Source organism: Mustela erminea, chromosome 4 (assembly GCF_009829155.1).
Source record: "Mustela erminea isolate mMusErm1 chromosome 4, mMusErm1.Pri, whole genome shotgun sequence".
Classification (NCBI taxonomy): domain Eukaryota; kingdom Metazoa; phylum Chordata; class Mammalia; order Carnivora; family Mustelidae; genus Mustela; species Mustela erminea.
Genome location: NC_045617.1, coordinates 66,811,511 through 66,832,576, shown reverse-complemented (window position 1 = coordinate 66,832,576; position 21,066 = coordinate 66,811,511). Strand labels below are relative to the sequence as shown.

The 21,066-nt window shown below is 35.4% G+C and overlaps 1 long non-coding RNA gene across 1 annotated transcript in view; it reads right to left on the bottom strand.

Annotated features, from left to right (window-relative positions):
• The window catches only part of LOC116587771, a 44,536-nt gene extending 37,286 nt beyond the window's left edge, over positions 1 to 7,250 (bottom strand). Inside the window, exon 1 of the long non-coding RNA XR_004284634.1 lies at positions 7,140 to 7,250. This is a non-coding gene — a long non-coding RNA (uncharacterized LOC116587771). The remainder of the gene's footprint in view (positions 1 to 7,139) is intronic.
• Between the last annotated feature and the right edge of the window lie 13,816 nt (positions 7,251 to 21,066).

Here is a 21,066-nt window from a genome sequence, read left to right as displayed (position 1 = left end):
TGACTAACCTACTTTGAACCCTCCACGACTACATCAAACAACTAGAGGACATCACAAAGACCAAAACTGGAACACTGAGCCTAATAACTAGAGCAATATTTATATTACTTAACACACATCTTTTAAATTCCAAGTCATACTTTATCATAGAAACACAAGTCCACTAGAAATTAGCAAGGAGTAATTGGCTAGAAAATAGTTATTGATTCTTTAACTTTTTTTTTCCCCTTTCTTTCTTTTTCTGAGTCATAATGTATAGTTAAAAAGCCAAATCTCAATAATTCTAGAAGGGAAGTTTCTTAAATTTCTGTTTCATTAAGTCAGCTTGTAAGGAACAGCTTCACAAAATAGATCATCTGTTTTGGGACCTTGTTTGATAAGAGCCAAAAGACTTGTCTTTGATGGCAGGAATTCGCCCTGAGATACACCCTGCTTTAATAATTAAATTAATTAATAATGACTGATGTTAAGAAGATCACAAGTTTATCTGATGCCTTAGGCCTGATGGATTATGGTTAGGCTCTATCAGCGATGAGAATCAGAGTCTGCCACTATTCTGTGCCCTCCAGTTTGTGGCTTGAATCCAGAAAGCTACACACTTGACATCTGAGTTCTGAGATTCATGGCAACTAATTTTAAATACTTCACCACATTCCCAAGGAATGGCTTTAAACAAGGCATGAGTACTGTACTCAATTTCCTTCTAGTTAGAGTAGATTTGCCATGCTATTTATTCAACCTCTTTTCTATGGTAACATTCACTGAGTGTCTATTATACCCCATGCTCTATGCTAAGCACTGCTCAGGCAGAAGCTCATGTAATAATAACTTAAAATCCATGAAGCAAGTGCTATTATTACATTCACTTGCCAATGAGAAAATATGGACTCAGAGAATAAATGTACTTTGCTAAGGGCATTCACCTATACAGTGGTAGAGATGGGACATAACCCCATGCTTTCTTACTTTGGAGCTCATTATTCTACATTGAACCCTATTTCATTACACAGGAAAATGTTATATTTGATACCAACAAACGGGCTAGGAATAATACATTTTCAACGCAGAGATTGCTGAACTGCATAGGCTTCTCTAGATTCAGACTTGCAGTATACCACTATAGGAGCTCAAAAAGCTAAAATCAGTAAAAAGAGTGCAAAAGAAACAACTGGTTTTGAACAATGACCCATCCTTGGATGAGCTAAAATGCAGTCAGACTGACCAAGAAAAAAGAGGGACAGCAATGGGTCTCCAGAAAGAGTTGGTAATTACTACACATACGCTTGAGAAGGCAGCAGAACTTTTCTGCTATATGGTTGGTTGATACTTAAATACCTTCTCACTACTGCATCTGAGAAAGGATTGCCAATATAAATTGCCTATCTTCCCAACAGTAAAAAAATCAACTCTATTTCTCACTTTTCTTTCCCTGTTCCTTCTTATTCCATACGCTTGTTCCTGTTCCTAGTCTGCTCTCAATAAAAATAATTAGCCCACAAATAAAGAGTTGATATATCACTTATTGAAAGTAGTTAATCTTTAGTAAATAAATTGACCAACTAAATATCAGCCCCCAAATCATCATGAAATTGACTAGATTCTCATTAATATGCCTCTTAATAAGCTTAGGGTTAGAGTTCATTTGGTAGGACTGTACCTGCAAATGGCACTATTATTCCAAGCATTGTTTTTCTCATGATACAAAAAATTGTTTAAGTTTTTAGGATTGAGAGCTTTCTCTGGAATGATTTTCTATTCAAGTCAAGAAAAAGAGAAGACACATACATTCTAAGTGCCAGTTTTAATGGGATAAACAAATATTTAAGTATAACATTTAGTAACATGAGAATATTTGAGAAACTTCTTTCTGACTTAAGGAAAGACAAGAGAACAAAGGTGATTCCTGATGCCTGAATGTAGAAGATATTTTAACTACTGTTACTTATCTGTACATGGATAAAACCTCTCTAATCCTAGGCTTCTGGTTTAGAAAGTGAGCTGTAAAGTGGGCGATTTCAGAACATTCTCCCACTCAGCAACTCTGTTAAAACAGAAGCAGAGGGATTTGGGAGTGAAAGACCTTATGTTCATATAGTAAGTTTTCATTTGGTAATTAAATTTACTTTTATTGGCTGCATAATCTCTTAAAAAAAATCATATTTACTTCAATTCCTTAGGTCCAAAAGCTGTTTTTAGTAAAATATAGTGTCTAAAAAAATGACATCAGGATGCAGATGAAATCTTTAACTTTTGTTTTGTGATGATTTCCTACAAGATACATATACTTCTATGGTCAGAAGGGGTAGAACCTGAATTATTTTTTTAAAAACTTGAATATTTGCCAGTTTTCAACACAGCTTATAGCAATATTGTCATATAAATGTGAAGATAACTTCTTCAGTTTGTCCCAACCACAACATCAAGTGTGACTTTTTTTATTTTTTCATACTCCATGTCATTAAATGATAACATTTAATAAAGTCCTACATTTCATCACGGCTGACAGTATCTTACGAACACAGAACTTAACAAAACAAAGCTGCAGTAAGAGTTTTGGCTTCGTTTCATATTTCATTTCCTTTACATAACGTATTGTTTACAGGAATGGAGAGCATTTTAGCATTCCTTAGAATATAGAATTTATTTACTATGAGTAGACATTTGTATCAGTGAATGAACAAACGACACTGTGATTCTTCACAATAATTAAATAGCTCATTTAAAATAGTCTCCACTTCTTTTACTTTGAGAGTAGAATAAACTTGAGTTAAAATGGCTTGAGCATTCAAAATTCTTTGACTCTTTTTTCCTTTTTCTGCATTTTGGCCCTGATATATCAGACCTTTCTTTTCATCTATTCTACTTAACACCAACAATTAATTATTTTCAGGATAAAATTTTCAGTGAGATCAAATAATGCTTGAAAATTTAAGTCCAACAGAAAGATCATTGGCTTGCTAAAATTCTACTATTTGCTGACTAAAAAAGCATTTACTGGATTTTGAAGTGTATTTTCAGTTACAGAAAAAACATTTATGAAAAATAACATTCATATGGAAAAAAGAAAAAAAATCTACTCATTCTGCCTCATCATCTCTACATGGAAGGAGAGATAGGGAGGAAAGCACTCATTACATTCCTGGCAATAATCAAGGAAATTAAGAGAAATTCTAGCAGAATATTTTTGTTTTAAAAAAGAAAGAAGAGGCAGAGCTTGAAACTATCTAGGACTAGTGTAGAAGTCAGTTCATGCACATAATAGCTGAGCTTTACTCCCTCCTGAAGCCAGAACAAGGTCATAAATTTCAATTTTGATTGCTAACTTACAAAAAATTCTGACACATTTTGTATGTGTAAATCCAAATGCATGCAAATCCATCAATTTCTCAGCAAAATCAGTATTCCTGCCTATTAATTTCTTTTTTTTAAATATTTTATTTATTTATTTGAGAGAGAGAGAGAGAGAGAGAATGAGAGCAAGCAAACATGGGAGGGGGAAGGTCAGAAGGAGAAGCAGACCTCCTGCTGAGCAGGGAGACCAGTGCAGGACTCCATCCCAGGACTCTGGGATCATGACCTGAGCTGACGGCAGTCGCTCAACCCACTGAGCCACCCAGGCACCCATTAATTTCTTTTAATTAAAAATGAACATAACTGGGGCGCCTGCGTGGCTCAGTGGATTAAGCCTCTGCCTTCGGCTCAGGTCGTGATCCCAGGGTCATGGAATCGAGCCCCACATCTGGCTCTCTGCTCAGCAGAGAGCCTGCTTCCTCTCTCTCTCTCTGCCTCTCTGCCTACTTGTGATCTCTGTCTGTCAAATAAATAAATAAAGTCTTTAAAAAAAATGAACAGAACTGGAGGAATTCTTATTAGAACCCAATCTACCTCAACCCCACTTCCTCTTTCTTTATTTAGGTCAAGCTAATAAGTCCCTTTGGAAATCAAAATAGACAGCTACCACCATTATAATAGAATGTAATCACATGTGAATACATAACAAAAATGCATATGCATTTTGAAAATAAGTTATCTTCAAGACTTTCTTCAATATCTATTCTCTTTTTAGTTTATCTTAGTCTCAAGGTCAAATATTAGCAAGTGTGGATGTCAAGATATTTAAAAATAAGTGTATATTGAAATCATTGCTCATATTATGATGGGAACGTGAGTTGGTCAAAAATTTTTGGAGGGCAACTTGCCAATATCTATCAAAATATCTCCTCTGCTACAACACTTCCAGTTTCAGTTCTGGGTCACTCCTATTCTTACAACAACATAAAGTCAAATAAACTAATAATCAATAACTTTTCTTGGACTCATCAGAGAATTAAAGTCACAGGACAAATTGGCACCCCCAAATCTGGGATCCAGAGAGTCAGAAGCTGAGATCTGCTTACCAGAAGCGATGCCCATGGAGCCAAACTAGTTGGAACACTTGGATGGCAACTTTGACAAATTGCCAGAGGTTGAGTATGGTCTAGTGTGAGAAAGAGATACTCCTTGGAGTTGCAGACTTAGAGATGAAAGATGTAAATTCTCTCCAAGGGGAATAGTTAAGGGTGACAAAACACAAGAGGGGAGTCAAAAGCAAAGAAACTTAAGGAATTCAAGGCCACTGGCTCCTCTTGCTACTTCAAACATTAAACAGAGATCAACTCCCTGCAGAAATTAACATAAACCTCACTCTAGAGGCCCATTTACCTCAGTTCCTATTATCCAATATAACATGTATAACTTCCAACAAAAAATTATGGGACAAGCCAAATGTAAGAAAAACACATTCTGGAAAGACAAGGCAAACAGACTCGAATGCAACATAGATGTTGGAATGACCTGACAGGGAATTCAAAATAACTCTGATTAATATTTGAAGGAATATGGGAAAATATGTAAGAGGAGATGGGTAGTTAAGTGGAGAATTGTAAAGTCTAAGAAAAAATAAATATTAGGTGCTAAAAACAAAATCTCCAAAAAACAAAACAAAACAAAAAAACATGGTAGTAGAAATGAAGATTGTCTTTGAGAGACTTATCAGTAGACTGAAAATGTCTGAGAGAAGAACCAATGAGATTAACATTAAGACAATATCCCAAACTGAAATGCAAAAAAAAAAAAAAAAAAAAAAAAAAAAAATCAAACAAAAGAAGAAAACAAAACATAACATCCAAGAACTGTAGGATAATTTCAGAAAGTATAACATACATGTAATTAGAATACTAAAAAGGGAAAGAAAGAATGGATCAGAAGAAAGATTTGAAGTAATAATGGCCAAGAATTTTCCAAAATTAATAATCAGCACTAAGTCACAGATCTAGGAAGCTCAAAAAACACCAAGAAGTACAAATACCAAAACCACACACTTGGGAATATCATATTCAAACTGCAGAAAAATAAAAAACAAAGAGAAATTCTTGAGAAAAGTCAGAGCAAAAAAAGAATCACCTTATCTACAGAGGAACAAGAAGTATTACAGTGGACTTCTCCTCAGAACCAATACAAACTACAAGAGATATATTGAAATATAGACTGAAATATTTAAAATGTTGAACAATGACAACAACAAAAAACCTGCTTAGAATTCTATATCCAATGAAATTACCTTTCAAAAGTCAAGAAGAAATAAAATATTTTTTACAAGCGAAAACTGGGAGGATTCATTGATAGCAGATCTGCCTTGCAAGAAATGTTAAAAGGGTAGAAAAGGGGTGGAAAAATAAGTATAAATTTACAATGAAGTAATATGACAAATAGAGCCTCAAGGTTAGTATCAACAGTGAGAAGTCATGTTGATTGTATGCACCGTGGTTATGAGGTGGTGAAAATGACACTTTCCCTTTGTGGTCTTCCTTCGAAAAAGACATGACTCCATCCTAACCAAGAGAAATATCCCATTTGAGGGCCATTTTACAAAATACCTAGCCACTATTTCTCAAGATTGCGGTTGTTACCAAAAACAAGGAAAGTCTGGAACACTATTGCAGACAAGAGAAGCCTAAGAAGACATGAGGACTAAATTTATTGTAGTATCCTGGGTGGGATCCTGGACTAGGAAAAGGAAATGAGTTAAAAACTGAAAAAATCTGAATAAAGCATGCAGTTTAGTTAATAAAAATGTACCAATATTGGTTCACTAATGTAAAATGTGCCATACTAATGTAAGATATTAATAACAAGTATATGAAAACTCTCCGTACTATATCCACATTTTTAAAAAAAAACTAGTCAAAAAGGTTACTTTGTAAACCTTTGTTTACAAAGGTTTTCTTTGTAAAAAAGAAAGATAAAACCCTCTTTGAAATAGTTTTAAAAAATACATTGCTAGGAATCTATCCTATATGTATATAAACAAAAATATGCCATGAGAGATTTGCCCCTAAGGCTTTGTAATTTAAAAAATCTGACTCCAAATTAAGTGTCCATCAATATAATCTTGGTTAGGTAAACTACATTATAGCAATAAAATAGATGATTCTCTGGTCTTTAAGAAAAAAATAGACCTGTATGTACTGCTATAGGCAGAACTCCAAGGCACAACAAATGAAATACAAAGGCAAGCTGGAGAACAAAGGGCTTTGTAAGATCCCATCTGAGTGCATTCACAAATTTTAAATGTTTGGACATGGCTTATAAAAAAAAAATACTACCTCTGTGTCTTTCCCTCTTTCTCTCTTACTCTGTTCCTGAGACAAAACCCTTTTCAATAAGTTTTTTGATATTTCCCTCCATATTTTTAAATAACATGTTTATGCTTTTCTTTCTTGATTTTCCCAATTTAGATAGCTTCATTAAGTGCATACTATGGATTATGAAAACTTAACTTGCTTACACCCCTATCTCACTCCTCATACATAATTTCCTCTTTCTCTCAATGAATTGAGGGGATGCAACAATTGCTCATAAAATTAATATTCAATTGTTATATAATGTTACGAACACTTGGTTCTTAAGCAGATTTTACTTGGTCTTCCTGGTTTCAGCTTGATATGCTCCTCTGTGTTTGGGTTATCCGAGCCTTTCTGGGGTTCTATATGCTTCTATGCTTCTACTATCACCAGTTTAGGATTTAGCTTAAGCTTAAGGAACCTTTATGGTTTGCATAGGCACTTTCTGGTTGGCTAAGTTAGCAACTACTTACTCACCCATCTGCTTTCTAGCTTCCAACTTTCATTCCTGATTCTACTGTCTTCTCTTCTAACATCTTCTCTCCTCTTCTCCCCTCTTCTTCTCTCCTCTTTTCTCTTCAGAAAGATCTAATAGATAAAATTGTACCAAAAAAAGTTTGTACAAAAAATTTTTACCAGAAATGTTTGTATAGTTTTGAATATACTTTTTAAGAAAATGAGGATAAAATTATGAATACAAAATTTGATTTGAAAGTGAATATTTGTTTTGAATCAGAAAATAAGACCTAAAAGTGAAAAATTTTTAAAAATACTATAGATATCACAAAATTTTAAAAGATAGTATATTTTTATTGATTAGTAGCTTGATGCAATTCTATAATATTTTTCGCCCATAATTTTTCTGATGACATACACTTTGATTGTCTCTTTACATGGAAACAATTTTGTAACAACACTTTCTTTAGAGAAAATAGAACAATATTTTGACCTTTTCTCTAACATGGTTAAACTTTTTTTTCTTTTTCTTTGAGAGCTGAGATACACAAAACATGTTACTTTACACATAGAGTTGGTATATGACAATATTGTTCTATATTCTATAAACACAAAAAATCTTATAAATCACAGTTTATAAAATTCTCATCAAAACAGAAAAAAATATGGTCTAAAGGACACCAAATTATTCACCAAATTTTATATATCTGATATTTGGAACAATTTTTAAGACATTAGTTTCTGGCTTTGTATATTTTAATTATTACTTTAGCACTACTTGGATATATTAGTATCATAGGAACAATAATACTACAAAACTATCTCTGACCTTAAATATTTGCATTGTGATGTCTAGAGTGTTGGTAAAGTGAATAGCAAAAATATTCCTAGAATCTAGGATGGCTTGTGATAACAACCACCTATTCACAGAAATGATTGCTTGCAACATAAATATATTCTTTTAAACCAAAACTCAATGTACACCCAAATAAACTTCCTTACTTAGATCCCAAAAGTGACCATAGCCACCATCCAATGCAAGACACATTGTGATAAAGGAGAAGAGTAGAAATACACATCAATCTTAACTAATTACAGTAAAAAATACTTACCTTTACAAATCATACAAAAATAAATGACCACTTGAACACGTTGTTAGAGTTTCTCCTAGAGCCTTGGAAGGCACCATGCAAGCAAAGAGTAGGTCCTTAAGTAACCCTAAAGTTTCACAGTACCCCCAGTGCTTTTTATCCTTTGAATTTATACTGTTAAAAAATTCTTTTATTTTTCTCTATCATGAATAAAGCAGCTATAAATATTCACATATAGGTTTTTGTGTGAACTTAAAATTTTATTTCCCCAGAATAAAAGCCCAAGCTTTTATTACTAGGTCATATGGTAAGCACATGTCTTTCTTTGTAAATAACTGGCATAACATTTTCCAGACTAGCTGTACCATTTAGAAATCCCACCAGTGATGAATGAGTGGTCCAGTTTCTCCACAACCTCACCAGCATTTAGTATTATTGCCATTTTTAAATTTTAGCCATTTGGATAGGCATGTAGTGATATTTCACCATGGTTTTAATTTGTATTTCTCTAATGACTAGTGATACTGAATATATTTTCATATATTCATTTGTCACATGAATACTTCTTCAGTGAAATGTCTCTTCATGTCTTTGGCCCATTTTCTAGTTGTTTGTTTCTTACAGTTGGCTTACGAGAGTTCTTTATATATTTTAGATGCAAGTCCTTTGTTGGATAAGTGGTTTGCAAACATTTTCTGAGTCTGTAGCTTGTCTTTTCATTCCCTTCGCAGCATCTTTAACAGAGATAAATCTGTTGTTGATTTTGTTCTTCTGGACACAACCCAAATAATCCTTCAATGGGAGAACAGATAAACAAACTGTGATACATATATGCCATAAGTCCTAGTCAGTGTTCAAAGGAATGAACTACTGATATGTAAAAAAAATAAAATAATCTCAAGATAATTATGCTGAGTGAAAACAACAATCTCAAAAGGTTACATACTGTATTATTTCATGTAGAGTGACTTTCTTGAAGTGACAAAACTATGAAGATGGAGAAGAGATTAATACTTGTCAGAGTTTAGAGAGGTGGCCGGAGCTATAGGAGAGTAGCATGAGGCATCCTTGGGATAAAACTCTTATCTTCATTGCAGTGGTGGTTACACAAATCTACACATGTAATAATGTGGCACAGAATAAAATACACACACACAAATGTTCCAGGGGAGTTTTAATAGCAGTTACTTTGGATGAAAAAAAAATACATGGAGAGAAGTATATGCAAGAAATAACAAAAAGTTTAGATAATAACATAAGAACAAAATAGTATATTTAAATTCTACTATATCAATAATAGCATTGAGTCTAAACAATCTAAACACATCAGCCAGAAGTCAGGGAGTGTCATACTGGATAAAAAGCAAGACCCGAGCTACCTATAAGTAATTGGTTTAATATAAAGAAACAAATATGTCAAAATTTGAAGGATAGAAAGAGATATGCCCTGCTAAACTAGTCCAAAAAAAAGCTTGAGTGACTATATTAATACCAAAAAAGTATATTGAGAACAAATAATATTACCTGGAATAATTAAGTTCATTTTATTATGATCAAGGTTTCAATTAATCAGGACATACCTGATAACTGAGTTGCAAACATTTATGCAACTAATAACAGAACTTCAAAATACATAAAGCAAAACCAATAAAACTATAAAAGGAAATAGACAAATCTACGGTATAGCCAGAGATTTAGACATCAATGTCTCAATAATTGATAAAACAGATAGAAAATCAGGAAGCATAAAGAAGTTTGGGTCATTGAGGAAATATATCTAAAATTGTACATTTTTAGGGTGAGTAATATCCTTATTAAATATACATGTGTTAACTGTGACCATGGAAAAGTTAGCAAATGAGAGATAATATATTCAAATCATTTATACTATTTGTTGTTGCCCATTTTTTTAAACACTGTTGATTTTTGTGACCATATTGGTCGTCAAAAATCCAAAACTGCAAATGTGCCCACAGTGGTCTATCACATAGTCTATGTTTACAACTTTACGGTTTGCTCATTGCCTATAGTACTTGCAAGATCAGAATCTGAGCCAGGTGCTCCTGGACTTTAGCATCTGTTTTCCCTAGCCACAGTCATAGTCCGCCTTTAGAGTCTGTGAGTGAGAGAAATCTGCTAGATCTGTGGCTCAAAGTTTTTCCATATGAATTAGATCCAGAGAAGTGACTAGAACATCAGGGTAAAATATTCAATGAGATAAATTAAAGTGAAAAATTAGGGATTGGTGGCCATGAATCAGAAAGATCCAAAATATGAAATAAGACACAGGTGTAAAGTTCAATGTAATTTAGAAGCAAGGAAAAGGAAAAAGTGATGGATTTCTATAACCACATGATAGTCTCCCTTCACCTTTGACAATCTTGTGTAAGAAATCTTAAGGCAGGTGGGGGGTTCCTGGGTGACTTAGTTGGTTAAGCATCTGGCCTTTGGCTCAAGTCATGATCTCAGGGTCCTGGGATGGAGTCTTGCATTGGACTCCTTGCTCAGCAGGGAGCCTGCTTCTCCATCTCCCTCTGCATACTGCTCTCCCTGCTTGTCTCTCTCTCTCTTTTTCTTTCTGTCAAATAAACAAAATCTAAAAAAAAAAAAAAAAATCTTAAGTAGGGAATTTTCATTATTGGGGAACTCATCTGTTTTGAGTGTGAAGTTTCTGTGAAAGTACATTTGATAGACGTCAGTTGACCTTGCTTAAAATTAGGTGAGTCTCAGATTTTTGCAAATCACCACTCACTGTGTCACCCTGACAAGTCATTTAACCTCTTGGAATCACAACTTTTTTTGCCTATAAAGTACAAATGGTGATGAGATTGCTCAATACAGATGTAAGATGTAAGATGTTAAAAATCATCATTTATACTGTAAAGCAACACTGTCCAGTAGAACATTTATGTAGATAAATATATTATATAGCTTTGTTATTCAATATGATGGGCACTACCACATGTGACTAGTGAGCATGTTTAAAATATGGCTGATACAACTGAGGAACTGAATTTTTAATTTTACAAGTTTAAGTAACTTAGATTTAAATAGCCACGTGTGGCTAGTGCTTACCATATTGGACACCACAGGCACAGAGCTAAAGAAAAAATGTCCAATTCATTTTTGGTGGTCCTGTCTCACAAGCAACAGGGAACATCAGAAAATCTATCAACCGCAGCTTATGTTCCCTTCCATTTCATGAAGGAACAAAAATACCTGGCTTTTAACTTCCTGACTTCATGCTCTGGAATATGGCATTAAAGAGTCCCTCTCAGGGCACCTGAGTGGTTCAGTCAGTTATGCCTTTGACTCTTGATTTCAGCTCAAGTCAAGTGATCTTGGGGTCGTGAGATGGGGCCCTATATTGGGCTCTGCTCTCAGCAGGGAGTCTGCTTGAGATTCTCTCTCTCCCTCTGCCACTCCCCCACTCATGCACATTCTCTTTCTCTCTCAAATAAATAAAATCTTAAATAAAAGATTTTATATATTTGAGAGAGAGACAGAGAGAGCATAAATAGGGGGGAGGGGCAGAGGCAGAGAGAGAAGTAGACTCTCCACTGAGCCAGGAGCCCAGTGTGGGACTCGATCCCAGGACTCTGGGATCATGACCTGAGCTTAAGACAGATGCCTAACTGACTGAGCCACCCAGGTACCCCAATAAATAAATTTAAAAAAAAAAAGAGTCCATCTAGAAAGATTACCCCAGATTACCCCCACTGTACAGTAGCTAAGATATTATGCCCAGAAAGCAGGTAGAGAGGTTTTGGTGGCAGGTGAGAGGTTTTGGGTATTTTTTCTGACATTTCTAGGATCACGATCAGTACCTTAGAAGCAATAACCATCACTACGGCTCTTGGGATAAAGAAGGCTCAATATCTCTAATAGGCCACTATAGAGAATAGGAAGTAATATCTGAGCAGGTCCCTAAAAAAAGTCCTGAGGTTTCTTCCCTTAACCATGCTAAATTTACCCTTCTAGAATGGCTTGGAATTTGTTGGAATGGTTCCAACAAAAGACAAGTAAATACAATTATAGTCTCCCAAATCAGTTAAGCAGTCTCCATGTTTCCAGAGGGTTAGTTTGACCTTTAGCCATTTTAACCTTTGCCCTTGATTTTATTGAAATGTTTTTTTGACAGATACATTTTTCACCTGTGCCTTTAGTTTCTAGCCATGTGTGTGGTGGTGTTTTTATTTCAGATCATGTTAGTTGAATAATTTCCATATAATTTAAAATTGCTTGGCTGAGTGAAAAGAAAGGTAATAACTGGCAAGGATAAAACTAATTATTCGTCCATACTTCTATGTTCCTTTTTAATTCTATGTGAAAAATATGAAGTAGAATCCTCTTTTTACATTAACTTATCTAGAAATAAGAAAACCTGAATATACATGTTAATAAGTGAAGGAGACTCAGAATCACCTTTCCTATGACAGCAATGGCAGAACTGTAGTTCTTTTCTATGTAACCATTCAGTGCTAGATATTTGGTGTTAAATATCTAAGTCATTTCAAATGACCAACTCAGTTTTCAACCTTTCATAATATAGATAACATAGAAGAATTTCTCTGGATCTGTTACCAACTTGAATTTCAAAGCTCTGTATTGTCAGTAAATAATTACATTTATTTTGATTCTTTCATGCTGGGAAAGAAAATGCAATATGCCTATGTTAACCTCTTCACATATTCTTCGTGACTACTGATATTTACTCCTTCCCTTTCCAACATTCCTTCTTTTTTTAAAAAAAAAAAGATCTTATCTATTTATCTGACAGACAGAGATCACAAGTAGGCAGAGAGGTAGGCAAAGAGAGAAAGAGGTGGAAGCAGGCTCCCTGCTGAGCAGACAGCCTGATTGGGGCTCGAACCAAGGACCCTGGGATCATGACCTGAGCTGAAGGCAAAGGCTTTAACCCACGGAGCCACCCAGGCGCCTTCCTTTCCAACATTCTTATGTGCTATGATAAAATTAATTTCAAATCTTTCAAATAGATTTTATTTATTAAATTATTTAAATAATTGCTTTCTGTATTACTTTATGAATTTATCTCATTTAAAAATTACACTGCTTCTTTGTTTATTGTATTCCTTGATTTTATTTCTTATTAAAAATGTCTTTTCTAATTTCTTACTAGAAATGTCATTTCTTTATATTCATTGGCATTCCTATTAGAATACCTTTCTTCTATTCAACTACAATATAGTCTGCTTTTGTTTCCTTAATGAAAACATCAATAGAACAGGCTCCAATATTTCCTTGAAGATTCACTGGCATTGTAGCATTTTGGTTATAGTTGCCTTTATGAGATAGATAAGAACAATTTCTGAATCACCTCTCTGAATGCTACTTTTAACAATTTGATTAACAAAGGTCATATTGTAAGGTAATGTGATTGGTAGACGTAATGATGTTTCTGTCATTCTGATTGTCATGTACGCACATCCACATTTCTTAAAGACAAAAACTCTTGAATCAACTAGTTAAAGCAATGGTCAGAATATTTTTTAGATGGTTTTCTTATGTACTTAAGGTGTAAATTGGCTTTACTAGGGAACACTGCCTACTTTCCACCTCTCTGCCTCCTACCCATACCCACCATATAACCTTTCCATGATATCTTTCTGGTTTTTTAACTTAACAAAGGTATAACCCTATATATTGGATATGGAGACAACTAATATCCATGTGTCATTGTGGCTGTGATACAGCTAAGAACTGAAATTGACCAGCTAGAGGTCATAGACAGCCCTGAAGGAGCACTGTGCAACCTTCCAGCTTCGGGCAGAATCCATCAATGTGAAACTAACACATTGCAGTACTTCACTTTTAAGTAATGTCATTATCTTCAGAATGCTTATTTAGAAGGAAACTGCTTTATGTAATTGGTCCCCATTCTTAAACTAAAGCTTATTATTAGATTAAACTTTTGTATTCTTCCACCAACATACAAACCCATTTGGGCTTCTGGGCATAAATGGGCAGGAAATGACATGCTACTGGCAAAATCTTATTCTTTGCCTTCCAAGGCCACACACAGAACATAATTATAACCAACCATTGATTGAATCTGATGTCTCATGTTTTCTTTACTGGATTCACTTTATTCAGTATAGTACTTGGTGATCAACCATCAGAAAAATCTAAGGTATTCCATGTTCTTTTTAAAAATCTCTGCATGTTTTTGTGATTATGATCTGGTCTTTGGTCTTAAATAAGCCACATTTCTAATAACTTACTGTAGTGCCTATTGTATCCCAAGCATAAACAGTAATTTCTGGCCCAAAGTAGGACTCCTTTTCAATTAAGTGTACCAGCTGCCCAGGGTTCTCTTTATTTCTGTGCCCTTTACCATTGACTCTTAAGTTATTCTAGCCTGAGACCAATCCGACCATGAAAATCTTTTAAGTAACTGTTTAAAGGCATTCTGGGGGAGGTAAACTACCTTTGAGAGAGGAAAAAAACACGATTTGTTCAGGTCAATTGATGTTATGGAATGGAAAAGAGAATCTAAGTCCTTCCATTTTAAAGAAATGGTTCATACTGAGCACTGAAGTAGTTGACAGAGGTGGGAATGGAGGTGGCTTTGAGGCACTCTTGAGGCAAAAATTAATATTTTTGAAGTATTTTGGTAATAGGCACATTTTGCATTTTCCTCCCAAAGTGGACTTTTGCTAATCAGAAACTGAGCCCATAGGCCTAAGAATATGGGAACAAATGCAGTTTGATTTATGCAGTTTGCTAAACCTTGTGGGATGTCATACATAGCATTACTGTGGGGATGAGAACAGTTCATGGCTTTAATATATCAGCAATACTGCCTGCTCAATCCAGTAGTCTTTATAAAATATCTTTGGGCTCTTAGATGAGATGAAGCCATTTTTCTTTCTTTTTATGACAAATACATTGAGGCATTCCTTGGGTTATGCAAATTTCAAGAACTGCAATCCACTTTAAATGACAGTGGCGTGAAGTTTTGTGCAAAATAATGATACTGTATTTGCAGCTAAACAGGTTTAGGTCTCACTGGAGGTTGACTGGGCAATGAAAAAAGTACATTTCTCCATTACAGATTCCTTCTCTACAAAAATAGCTGGCAGCAAAGAGGTGTGGTGAAAGAATCTAGAAAAAAAAATAAGAAACAAGGGGCACTAGCAAAATAGAGATTCATGCTCTTTGGGGGTATCAAAACATGTTTACTTGAGATCTCTTTTCTTTAATCCAATAAAAGTATTGGCAAAGTGTTTGGTATTTGAGGCATAGTAGTGGGAGTTCTGTCACGATGTAACTAAAGTTGGTGGGAAAACCAGTTTGAATAAAACGAGATCCAACTTGAACCTTTGCCCGTGCCTGGAACTAAAACCAAGTCAACCCACTGTTAAGTTAATGTTGAGTCATTAGGCTTTTTTTTTGTTCATCTGTTTCTGAATATCTGTATCTTCTTTTTTTATACTCTTAAAAAATAAACTTGCCTGTGACATACAGGATGGATGCAATTCTTAGCTTACTACATCCTCCTGCAGTTTTGAAAGATGAGTATTAAATTAAAATTCTTATAAAAATATATTTGTGGATTTAGATGTCTTTATTTGATTCCTGATACACTTCTTAGAACCCATCTTTTGGTGTTTCATATAGATTCCCGAAAGAGTTAACTGCTAAGAAATCTGCTTTGGTAGTTTTTGTTACAGAGAATGTTGGGAAATTGAGATGGGAAACCAATTCAAGACCGGTCCAGAAGCCATTGGGTAACCACTAATTGTTCAGCTCAGCAAGGAGACGTTTAAGTTATCAGCTCATCCCAGTTTGTTCTTCTTCTCACATCTTTCACATGAGAATATGTGCTTCTTGCTTCCTGAACTTTTGAGTTCCCTTTTGACATTTTGAAGAGACAAACTACCTCAGAGATAATCTGCCCTAGTCTCAGATAACCACTGGTGTAAAACCTTTACCAAAATGAGCAGAGAGAACTGAACTATGTCGGAGAAGACCCCAAGGGAGAAAATGGTTAATTCATGTCAAAAACAGAATTGAAGTTGCTGACATATTATTCCTCTGAATGTATTAAATAGCCTTTCCATAATATTTCCATTACACTTGATGAATCCCTTCAAAGAGTATACAACCCATTTAAAAAAAAAAAAAAACAAACACATCTTCTGGAAAAGGGAAGGTCTAAAGGATTTAGGAGGTCAGAGGCACTCATTGTATTTTATAGAAATGGGATCATACGTGGTCAGTTTTATTTTTACAAATTAGTATACATTGAAACCTTGTCACATACACATACATACACCCATACCCATGCCATTTTTTAATCTTCTTTGATCGAAAGAGCAGCGATGACTATGAAACTTGCCCTCACTGCCCCAGGCAGAATTCGTAGTTCCTTTCTCTATGCTTTGTTCTTCAGACATACATCTAATGAGGAACTTATATTTTTATATTATAATTATCTATTTATATTTCTTTCACCTTTACTTCCAACTAGACCATGAAGGCAAGGATCATACCTTATTCAGATTTATTCCTCAGTGCTTAGTGCAATGCTTGATACATAGTTGGTTCTCAATAAACGCATAAGTGAGTGGATGAATTAGTGCAACTCCTGTTGAGTCCAGTAGCCATACAGGGGTTCTTTTGAAAATCTTCCAACTATGCGGCCTGATCTCTGCAATTGAGGATCCTGTTCTGTGTCACTAACATATGTCATTATACCCAACCCAATCTGATATTACCTAGGTGGAAAGAAACTCTTTGTTTAGAACAGGGATGAAGGGATTGGTTTTCCATGGCTACTGCAAAATGTGAATCTAATATAGATAACACCACCAATTAATGTTTACATTTTACTCAGCACAGAATTCTTTACCACCAAACCTGAGAGCTAAGTATTATTGTTTTTTTATACCTCAGAAATTAGGACTCACAGAAGTGAAATACTTTCCCAGATTACACAGATAGTGAGGATGGAGAGCTTATTAGAACTCATGCCCCTGGCTCCAAATCCCACCATCTTTCTACAATGCCCTGCCTTATCTCAGAGTTGTGGGAATGAATAGAAAAGCCACAGATGTTCTTTAAACTCCCAACTCAAGATTGTCACAAAAATTGCCCAAGTGGCTCTCATGACACATAGATTCAGGCCATGTCTAGGAAGGTATTTTAGAATCAACACAACCCATGTGTGTGTGTATGTAGTCCTTTATCCTCCTAGAAACAAAATGGTCTATCCATTTTGGCTTTGGCTTTATTTGAAAGGGTACTGAAAAGTCTACTCATTATGAAATCATATTTCATCCACATCTAGAATTTTACTATGTAAAATTCTTCTCCCCATGCTTCAAGAAAAACCTAACAAAACATTATAAGATCCAAACCACAAAAATAGACAAGGAGATGATCAGTTCCTACAGATATGAAATGAGAGGATTATTTCCCTAATTCATTCATACTAAAGGTAACTCTTGAAGCTTGTAAAAATGGAAATAAAATTCAACTTTGTATTACAATAAGAATTTGGAATATGTTAGCATAGAATAATAGATAAATAAGACATAAAAATTAGTTTCAAAAGAAAACAATAAATTCATGAATGAGTTTAATGATAAATTATGAAGGATGTTAGAGATGAAAAAACCCTCTCATTTTATTTTTTGAGGTTGTGGAAAGAAACTGTATTTATAATAGGATCCTGGGTACCCCTGTTAAAAGTGACTACTAAGGTAAATAGGTTGTTCGCCCAAGACAATATTTTTAAAATACCTCTGTCTGGTCTAATGATCCAAGTTTTTCACTATGCTTTGCCCAAATATTCTTCAATGGAAGAAAAAAACAAGGCTACTGAAATCCATACATCATTCTCATAGTTCTGAGTGCCCTTCAGTTCCTCAAACAATGACAGCTAAGCCAACAAAACCAATGAAGACAGTTACTACTGTGAAAAGAAATTGTTTAAAAGAGAAAGTTTTGGGGGTTTTTTCACCCTATTTCCTGTAACCCCTGACCTTTTCCCTTTTAGTCAGTTAGACCTTCTCTATTGATAACACAACAGAAAGCAGAGAGCAAATGAGTCAGTTCTTGGCTTTGAGGTTTCAAAAATGTCTAATTTTTTGAATATTTAGTGCATAAGAACAAAGTTTTCCCAATTCTTAGGGCTCTGGACAAGAACTCTGACTAGGAGAAGAGGAGGACCCTGAAGATACATTCCTGAGAAAGATGAATTCTATGTCTTGTCTCCTACCAAAGGTCAAACTTTGGGAAGAATGAAAGCAAGGCCCAAGATGTGTTTTCTGAGATTAGAGGGACCTGTGCTTTCTTCTTTGGCCTACCCTCAGGGCAGGAGCAAAAACAGAGAAGATACAGATACAGATCCACGGGTGTGGTGTGCGTAGGAAGAGAAGGCCATAGATCTCCAGGCATCCTGGGTCTAGTGTGGGTGGAGCAACAGAAACTAAGAAGAGTTCAGGCCTTAGGGAGACTCATAGTCCTTTAATATCCCCAAGTAGTCTGTGACTGAAAAGGTCTCCTCTGCATATGAAGGTGGGCATTGAGGTGGGCTGAACTTGGCCAGGTTTAGGGGGCTCTCCATTGCTCAACATGATCCAGCAGCAGTCGAATGACTCCTGTGCCCCCTAGAGGGATTTGGTAGGATCCAAGTGATTACCTACTGCCCCGTGGCTTTGCATTTGGGGACACAGGACAACCAAGCATGGATCTGCATGGAACAAGGATGAAAGATTAGCAGGACCAAGGATATTTCAGGGGATACCTGCGTGACAAGATGATCTGAGGACCAGATGCCACTGTGCTCTTGAAGCGTTGGCCAGGGCTCTGCCCTTCCAGATATGCACAACCAAGAAGAATGCAGGTTAGAAATAAACCTTAAGTCAATTTACAGACAAATAAATTTATTTCTACAAACCTGCCTTTGAAGACTTTTAACCCACTATGTGCTCAAGTAACATTTCAGAAAATTGAGTTTTTTCAGTTGTGCTGGTTTATTCTAATCAAAAGTTGGAAAGATGTGTCAGTAGCTCGTAAACCTCCAGATATTTCTCCAAGTCTAGAAATCCCTCCCATCTACCCAATTCACTGCTCCAATTTGGAAAACTTTGTATGTTTAATGTAATGAATGGTAGCCCTTATACACTTTCGAAAATACCTACAATGACATCTCATTTTTATTCTATTTAGTTTGTTCTCTTCTGAAAAGAGCACTGTATGTTTACATGCACATATAAATATAGATGCAGACATATAGATATAATTGCAGTTCATCCTATCATCCCAGAAGTCAGGAGCAAGAATTCCACACATATTACAGGCTTTTTGTCTTGTGGTGATGAAGATTTTACTCTGTACATGGGGAACAAGAGTTGGCTTGCAATAAACCAAATCCATAGTAGAGAACACTTTTACAACAGAGTTGCATTGTATTCAGAAATAGAGATCATTAATAAAGACACCAATAGAAACTATTCAACCTCCCGCTCAAATATTTACTAAATTATTGGTCTCTCTGTGAGAACATTTTCCTCTGGCATAAACAGTGGCCATGAATAGGATGAGTGTTTGAACAGTACAAAAGTACCAGGTTTCTTCCTGTTACCCAAACAGCAATAAACACCATTGGTACAGCACCCTGTACCACAGCCCTTGTCAGACAATGGGGCTCACACACGAGGGGCCAAGATGTTCAGTTCTCTGATAACATGAATGTTCAGTCCCAGCTGGGGAGACACCAACAGCCAAAGTTAACAGTTGCAAAAGAGCCATTGAAGAAAAATGGAAAGGCTTCCTTTCCCTCCAAAGCCATGGCGGAATGCAAAAGAGCTACATCTGGGTGTCTGGGAATGAATCGCGTTATTGTATTAAGGAGTTGGGCACATACTCTGCTACCCTTCCCTGCCACCACAACCTTCTCCCAAGAACGTTGGCCTATTGATTTCTCTTCTCAAGGCTACCTGTATTGGTGTATGTTGTGGCCAGCGCATGAAGAAAACAAAAAACCCTCTTACTTTCTGTAAAGTAATTCTAAAGAAGTTAAAGGCAGAAATGATGATTTACATAACCTATAAAAAGCATTTATGTATCTCTTTTTAACATGTAATATATATGTATGTAAATTTCAGAGGTAACTGTGATTGTTTCCTCCATTTTTAAATGGGGAAGTTAACCACAGGTTAAATAAAAGTTTTCTAGCTGAGATGCTAGCCCAGATGTGTCTGGCTCCTGATTGTCTCCCGGGAAGTAAGATGATAACTGAAACAGTGAATTTTATACTTTTCTTGACTGCAGTTCACAAGAAGATAGGCATTTTAGGGGACGCCTAACTGACTTTGTCCATGGAGCATGCCACTCTTGATCTCATAGTTAAGAATTCAAGCCCCACATAGGTCATAGAGCTTCCTTGAAAGAAGGGACTTATTTCATACTGAGACCTTGAACACAACTCATGTGTGTATAACAGAAGTTTCATGAAATAATAGCAAAATAATATATGCCTTTATACACGTTTTCCGCAGGCCCAGAATATGAATATTTCCTATTTTATTCTCTTTAAGGGACAAAAAACTGTAATAATCCACTAAGTTTGTTTCATTTTATGACTTTCACATAGGTCTGGAACCATATTTGAAAAACATTTACTTAAACATCTCCAGCAAAAGGCCCCTGGCTTTTTTTTTTTATGACCCCTATGACTGGTGTCTGAATTCTTCTGTTAAAGTCTATTTTATTTCTGAACATTTCTGTGTGTAGAGGTAAGTCTACGTCTCTGCTATCTCTAAAACAGCCTTCCAGATCCTGGAAATGACCATCAAATTCCTCAGGAGTCTTCTCTTCTCCAGTTC